We start from the raw sequence: 8,864 nt of genomic DNA on the forward strand, positions 1-8,864 counted from the left end.
CCATCAGTTTAGTGACACATCAGATTCGTCCGACTTCGGTGAATACTCTATCGCAGGTGTCTCTATCATGTGATATGTGAAACAGTTCCTCAACTCATTATATTCAAATCTCTGATGTTTCTTAGCCAGGATATTCGCCTATCATAATAAGTCCTCTTCATTCCCCTATTTTCACCTTCCTCGTGCACTGCAATTATTACCTTGGCATATTTTTTTTCCATCACAATTGTGTAGTTGCTCGCAATAATAAAATACGGGCTGTTGATGAGCAGTTCTTATAAAAAAATATTTTAGATACTACACCAATATTGAGATTATATAAGGGTTATTGTTACAGATTTTTCTCAGATCTATGAAACTTTTTCAGGAAAAATACCCATTTCAGTGTAGATATTAGTTATTAGATTGTATGGAATGGTAAATCAATTGCATTAACAATATTATTGCACAAGTGTACAGCTGTTTTTGAGTTTTTTTTTTATATAGTGCCACCCATGGCCCTCACACCCTTAAGCCAAAAACCCAGGTCAGGATCATTGCCGGGCTCCCATACCTGTCGCATGGTTAAAAGTAGTGTGACACTTTTCAGAAGTGTCTCCAAATGGTGTTACAGGTAAAATTAAGGGTATTCAGTGTATTTTTAGCGATTTTTTGTATCCTTGAATTAATTCACTTGAATAATTATGGAGTTGTCGAATATCGATATACAATAATCAAAATTTTCATCACACAACATTTAATACTCTTAAAGTAAAATAGCGCTTTTTTACCACTTAAGCAAAACTGTGTTAATCTCACTTATAAGCGCGACACGACACGCCATGCCACACCCCCAGAGCCCGGGCCCCCAGGCTAGAGTCCTATCAGCTCGCCCTTATGGGGGCCTATTTTTTCTATCAGAAGCAAAGCAATATAGGTTAACAATATTTATAACTAAATACCAATGTACCTATGTGAGTGAAATGCATTCACTTACGTTACTAAGCGATACAATGTGAGTGTTCAATTTATGCGATCGTGCAACAAAGATACGTGCGTGCATCAGAGAGTTTATGCCTTACAGACAGACAGATATATCCATCAAGAATAATTAATATAAGTACAACATTTTATATTAATATATTTTTGCACGGAAAAAACCTAACAATATGTACGTCGGGTACCAATAGTAGGTACTACGATTACATGTAGGTATCTACTTTAAGAGCGTACATAAGTGAAACGGCAAATAATTTTCAACACAGCGTGGGACGTAATTTCGGCCGCGTTGCCATTTGGAGAGCGATAGTCGATTTGTGAGCACGTCAATTTGTTTTGTGATGGCGTCGGAGGAATATATTCTTAAATCGTGTAAAGATTACTAAAAAACGTTCCGCATGTACTTGAAAAAGAAAACATGTCAATGAATATACTATTATTATTATTAATATAACAATAAACATAACATTAAATGGACGTATGATGGATTTTTATGAAAAATTATATTTCGTTCGGCTCGCGTCATTTGCACAATCCGCGCATCGCCTAGTCACAATCTTTTTAGACCATGCCTCAGCTGAGATATAGCCTTAAGAGGGTACATAAGTGAAACGGCAAATAATTTTCAACACTATGTGGAACGCAATTTCACCCGCGTTGAGACACGTTGCCATTCGCAGAGGGATAGTCGACTTGTTCACACGTCGATTTCTTTTGTGATGGAGTTGGATGAATATATTCTTAAATCGTATAAAGATGACTTAAAAACGTTCCGCGTGTACTTGAAAAAGAAAACATTTCAATGAACATACTATTATTATTAGTAATATAACAATAAACATAACATTAAATGGACGCACGTTGGATTTTTATGACAAATAATATTTCGTTCGGCTCGCGTCATTTGCACAATCCGCGCATCGCCTAGTCACGACCTTTTTAGACCATGCCTCAGTTGAAGCATGTTCTAAAAAGATCGTAGCTAGGCGATGCGCGGATTTCGGGTTGCGGGTGCAAATGATGCATGCCAAACGAAATATAATTTGTCATATAAATCCAACATATTGTGTCCATTTAATGTTCTGTTTATTGTTCTATCAGTAACAATATTAATGTATTCATTGACATGTTTTCTTTTTAAAGTAAATGGGTAACGTTTTTAGTCATCTTTACACGATTTAAGAATTAATATCCCCGTCGCCATCACGAAGCAAATTGACGTGTTCCCAGCTCGACGTTCTCTCTCCGAATGGCAGCGAGTGGAAAATTCGTCGCGCCTATAGTTGAAAATTATTTGCCGTTTCACTGATGTGTCACCTTAACGGAATATTATTTAATAAGTAGCAATATTATATTGAAAGTTAATCTGAAATTCTCGGAGTCGGTTTTGATTTGTATTCACTTATTTGAATCAAATTTATTTGAGATGCACTGGTGACACGGTATCTATCCCCGTGACCCCGAGAGCCGATACACAAAACCTGGTAATAAAATGAACCTTACCGATAATGTCGCAGAGGTCCATATCGCCTGGCAAGAGTCCACGGCTACCTTTTTGTCGTGGATCTTCTTTCATAATAATTCTTTTCGGTCGGACAGAAAATGTATTTTTTTGTTTGTTCGTAGCGATGTAACATTGTGTTATATACTCTTTGTGAATTGAGACGGAACCAAAAAGTTCTCCTTCTTTTAAAGGTACGCCATAATTCAGGCTTTATGTCTTCGGCAATATGACAAGGAATTAATCTTCAATTATATGTTACTTTTGATATTCCATCGGTGGAATATTGTACCAATTTCTTGATACCATTGTACGTTTTTTACCGAAAACATGCCTCATTCACTAGTCACTGAAGAATTTTGTAGAATACGCTTTTGAGCGCTAAATTTATTTTATTGGTTACAAAGTATATTAAGAGCATACTTCAGTGAAACGGCAGATAATTTTCAACTATAGGTGCGATGAAATTTCGGACTGGCTGCCAATCAGAGAGCGATGTCGAGCTGTGAACACGTCAATTTGTTTTATGATGGCGTCGGAGGAATTAATTCTTAAATCGTGTAAAGATGACTAAAAAACGTTACCCATTTACCCATTTTATGACAGATTATGTTTGTTCTGCACGCGTCGTTTGCACATTCTTCGCGTTTTAGACGCGTTTAAGACCGTGCCCAACTGAAGTATAGCCTTAAGCAAAAACAGAAGTAAGACTGAACAAAATTATGTAGGAAATAATAACCTTATTTTTTCCCCATTCAGTACTGAAACCATTGACGTACCTACTATCGTGTCCGGAAACTTGTACGTATGCAGTTCGCTGTATCACACCGTGAAATGTTGTATCGGAAATATATGGCCATATATTAAAGACTGTCCAAGTCAATGTTAGGTAAAAGAATCTAAAAAAAATAGGAGAGTTAAAATTGTTATCCTCTGGGTTTTTTGGATATTCGAATCCTGAGGTGTATTTTGAGGACACTGATTTAGTTTAGATGACTAATGAGTGCCAGTCGAGTGAGTGTTCATGCAATATCAACGAATCATAGTACAAATCCAAAAAACTAATACGGTCGATATCTTAAAAATTATTTTTTATTTAGTGTAACTGATGAAACATATGGATTGCAAACGATGTGATATCCTATACTTGTAATATTATAGATATAGCTTTTTCCTTTTATTATTTCAGATTTCAATTCTAGAATTGCTAGAAATCCATTGACCACCATTGCAGTGATGCACCAGTTAACAAATTAATGTAGATTTGAAGCAGACAAAACCACTTCTGACTAATATTAAAATAATTACAAGATAAAATGAACTTTTTATATACAACGTTTGTAAATTTTCTGTTGAATCATATAAACTTGACTTGACTAGCTTAAACGATCAAAAAAAAAATTTGTACTTGATATAAAAACTGAATATTGAAACGTCATTTTATATTGATTTCCATAGTAACGCACGTATACATTATTTAATAATTTAGTTGCTAGGACCACCCCCTTAGCAACCAATAATAGTGGATTGGATTACGGATTGCTTCCGAAATAACTTTTCGTACAAAACAGAATTAACTGAAAATGAATTCAATTCTACTTAAAGATGGCTAAAAGTGTTAAAAATGCATTGGCATCGTGTTCTGATATATTCTAAAAGTTTCAAATGTCTAGCTAGTCGGAAAGTTAGTTAAAAATCGATTGCAAGATTTGTACCGGACAAACGACCACCAGACAAATAAGAATACGACCTAAGAAAATCGTTGTAATATGTGGAACTGGTAGGTATTCCATATTGTTGTGTTTTATTTCGATTAATATATAAAGCTAAGTTTTATATTTTATTGAAGAATACTGAGTAGGAGATCTATAAATCTTTAATATATTATGATTACGTATGTATAATATATCACATACAGGCATAAGTACGGAAATTGTGCTCGGTAGAATCCCATATTATTTATATAACATCAATCAATTTAATGTTGTTACTAAAACGTTACATTGTTTTAGGATTTACCGAAGAAATTGGTCAATTTCTTGTTGTACCTATAGGTATAATATATAATATATTATATATCAGCATCTTAAAAAATGGCAGAAACACAGCCAACATTATTATAATAGGCATAAAATAAATTGTTGTTTGTCTTTGTTGAAGTGAGAATCATCTTTAAAATTGTCATTCATTTATAAATCCTCAATGAAAAGAATTTACATGCATATTACGTAACAAAATTCAAGTAGGTATCTAATAAAATAATTTGATATAAAAAGAATGCATATTTTTCATGTTTCATAAAAAAATAGATGCCTGTTCTGGATTCATTGAAAAGGTGTCGTATTTTTTCTACTGGAGTTCGTAAGAGGGTTATTTATCGGCAACAATGAAAAACATATTTTTGAGAGTGGAATACAATGAAGAAGGAAAAAAGGTAAGCCGAAACGTCAGCCAGGCGGTGACCTTTGTAAACGAAACGGTAGACAGAGTCAATTTTTCTATACACGTAGCTACCTACCTACAATCATTTTTGATATCTAAAATAATTACAAAACCTTATGCCAACTAAGAATAAACATTTATTAATCTTGATTTAAAAATGAGTTACCCTTTTCCGGAATTTTAAATAGGTACACACAGATAATAGTTTTGGGCTAAATCACCAAGTAATTAATTAACTAACTTGGGTTAACAGCTCAGTATTAAATTTATCTACCGCAACCGAAAGATGTATAATCGAATTCCACTCAATCCAAGATTTCTTTCTAGGGTCAATCTAAATAATATGTATATTTTTAGACTTCCGAATTTGTACAATATACCAATGTCGACATAATGATCTGAGGTCAATTGCTGGATATATTTTTACCTACATCTTTAGTATTACGACCAAGGCCTGAACAAAAACGATGCATAAGTGCGAGTGAGAAAGTGTTCGGCACCCTTATAATCTCTGCGATACGCGATAGAGTAAGATAAAAGGTTTACAGATGTGGGAGACGGTTTACTACGGTGTCGCCGCCAAATCTTACTTTATTGCTTAACTAAACGTCGATAACCGTGTTGCTAAAATTGCTATTTTATGTGTTAAACATAAAGTCAGTGGTAAATATTTTTAGTTAATTAAGTAGAAAAGATGGTTCTGTGTGTTGTATTAAAATGTGGTAGCCATAATGATAAGCAAGAAGATGGTATTACGTTTCATATGTAAGTTGATACATGTTCGTGATAATTTATTTGTATATCATTATGTATTTTAACATCAAGTGACCTAGTGTTTCTTTAAAATAACTTAAATTATGGATATCTTTACCTAATGGTTGCATTTTGACCGCTTAAAAATACTATATAACGTAAAAAATAGAAAATTATATTTTAATTCTGAGCGTCTAGTGCGAGCAATTTGTGTGAGCACTAGCGAAATGGTCTATGGTCTCAAACATTTGTATACGAATGCGTTCGCTCACCCATAAACCAAACGCACGGCACGCAGCATCATTTAGCAATGCACTGTGTGGCGTCTAGATGTATCTATAGTCTAATATTACGACAGTATTTTAGGTCATGGCTTAGGGGGGCTGACGGGGCTCTAGCCTGGGGGCCCGGGCTTTGGGGGGGGGCGGCGTGGCGGGTTGACCTGATAAGTGAGATAAACACACATAAAAAATTTGCCCTAATGAGGAAAAAAGTCGTCAGCAGCGCTATTCTATTTTAGAGTCTTAACATTTTAAAATGTTTATTTATTGTGTGATGCCATTTTTGAATACTGTGTGTCGATATTCGACAACTCCATAATTCAGGTGGATTTATTCAACAATACAAAAAAATCACTAAAAAATACTAAGAAAACGATTCTGTAAAAGTCCCACTGCCTGTAAGCCTAGCAATGGGTAGGGGGGGCGCCAAAGATCCTGGCTACCCGCTTCAAGATGGGGGGGGCATGATTTAGGTACTTGATAGTGTGTGTATCTAAAATTATAACATTTCGCTGAAAGTTGCGAGGCAACTGAATAAAATTTTGCGTTAAGGGCACACATGCTTACCTAGAGTTTCTGTTTTTTCATTTAAAGTTGAACTATGACATTGAATACTAGGTATGATTTTTAAAGTGAAAGTGATATTATGTTACATCTCTTTTACGCATGCTAATATGATTAAAAAGTTTTTCTTTCTCTTTCTGTCACATTCGAATTTGATTACCAAAGTTTAAACATTTACTATGCGTATTAGCTGACGTGCTTCGTCGTTTACAAATTATAACATGAATTTAAAAAATATATGTATTTATAATATTAAATATATTTTATAATGTACACAGATTTTTTTAACAACTATATTATATATACTTTTATTTATTTGTCGCATATTCAAAATGTTCTTGCTATATTAAAATCTTTTTTTTAGCCGGCCAAGTAAATCCGTATTTTTGGCCATAGACTAATAGAAAAAACTCTCTGCTGTCAGATTATGTTGATAGCAAATTGCAAGATACCTAACGTAGGATTTGTGTTTTATATCAGGAATAAGAAACACTATCTGTAAGTACAATATTATGTTATTTATTACTGTAGTAGTATTCTGTGTGTTTTGCATATATTATTCAAGTGTTAATTTATTGTTTTCTTAGTCTACACATACTTTCAATGTTTCATAATTCCGACTACTTTTTTTGAGGTTAGTTGCGTGGTTAGTTTGGAGGTTATTGCGAGAATGCCTGTGATTTCATATTTATTTGTTTGATATAATCTAAGGCGTTCTAGTTGTTATTAAACATGTTACCTACCTGATTACTTTATTTTAGTTAATCAATCTTTTTTGATGCTTTGTATTATCACTAATCCGTTTTAATTACCATTCTTCAAACAGTCGCACACTATAAAAGATTAAAAATCACACTATTAACAGTTCATATTATGTTTTTTGCAGATGGAGAAAATGTCTACCGAGATCTTTGCTTGTCGACGGTTTCATATGAATAAGATGGAATGAAATAAATCTTTTAATTAATAATGAAATAAATCCGACTTTCGGCGTAGGATTCGAACATGGCGTGATTCATATAATATTATTTATGACGTAGACCATCAAGCATATATACCCATTTTATAGATTTAATAGTACAATTACAAAAGGTAAATATAAAGTGACTAATGTTTGTAACCTATAGCTATATCTATCTCGGATACATATTTAAAAAATAAAACAATTTTATAATTACATTTTTGCACTAAATTTATTATCGATAATGATATAAAAGTTGCTAAATTAATTCATAATATTATAAAATATAATATAATTTTGCATATCAGTTACTTGTATCATATCAGGTATGTCATTTGGTAGAGCTTACTCTCCAAGTCTTTTCTTTTTCATCCTCAATATCACTTTGATATTAGAAACATTGTCTTTCTAACACCATTTCAAAGACTTTAAGTTTTCTAGATGCTGTATATTAATTCTTCTCTTCGGCTATATTTGCATCTTAGTTGCAGCATATGGATACAATGCGGCGCCTCCAAGAATCTCTGTCACTCTAGTTTTTTTGCATCGTTCCAGGTCATACTAGCAGCCCGTAACTCCGCCAGATATGCTATATAGATAGTATTTAGCGGCCATCCAGGACGCCGGAATCCGGTTGGCTTGAAGAACAGGCAAACCAGATTGGGATTCTCTTCAGGCACTCGCAGCACGTGGCCGGGCCAGGTACAAAGTTGCGTATTCACTCTCAACGTGATGCGAGGCTATTTGGTGCGTTCTTTTATCTCCCGTTACTTCTAAAATTACCGCACACCCAGTATCCGTCGTAAACATCTGTTCTCGAAGCTCAGTATACGGTTGCTCGGAGCCTTTGTAAGGTGCCATGACATAAAAACTAGTAAGATATTTAAAATAGCTGCTAGAATGAATACATTGTTGAAAGGAAATGAAAACTGATAATATGATATATCAATTAATTTGTCCATCTGAAGTTGTAGATATCAGTTAATAATTATGTGTTATACCAGTAATTAAATGCTGACTTCAAATGAAAATTGACAATTAAATATTGAAATAATATATTACCAGTTTTGATTTTTTTAAGTACTATACTATATCCATGGTTCATATTACAATGTCATAGTAAAACTTAGAAGAATAAAATATGTCGTAAGACGAAATCAATCTTGGGGTTTTAATATAAGTTAAATAAATAGTACACAGCTAATTTGTTATTACTTTGAATACATGCCATGTCTTTACATCAATAAAAAACAGAAAAACAATTTAATAATGTATAAATATTTATATAAGACTTAACAACGTCTAGTTAGACATCTAGTTAGACACGATGACCTCCATTTAATTTCCTCTTATTTTAAAATTCACCAAGATATATCCTAATAAG

At 33.4% G+C, this 8,864-nt stretch overlaps 1 long non-coding RNA gene across 1 annotated transcript; it reads left to right on the forward strand.

Annotated features, from left to right (window-relative positions):
- Positions 1-6,916: 6,916 nt before the first annotated feature.
- Positions 6,917-8,641, forward strand: LOC147067765 (uncharacterized). Its single transcript, XR_015071348.1, has 3 exons — positions 6,917-7,017; positions 7,406-7,611; positions 8,036-8,641. It is a non-coding gene; the product is annotated as an uncharacterized LOC147067765 (long non-coding RNA).
- The last annotated feature ends 223 nt before the right edge of the window (positions 8,642-8,864 follow it).

This window comes from Rhyacophila brunnea, unplaced genomic scaffold (assembly GCF_057557595.1).
Source record: "Rhyacophila brunnea isolate RB1 unplaced genomic scaffold, BYU_Rbru_1.0 scaffold_3, whole genome shotgun sequence".
Taxonomy (NCBI): Eukaryota; Metazoa; Arthropoda; class Insecta; order Trichoptera; family Rhyacophilidae; genus Rhyacophila; species Rhyacophila brunnea.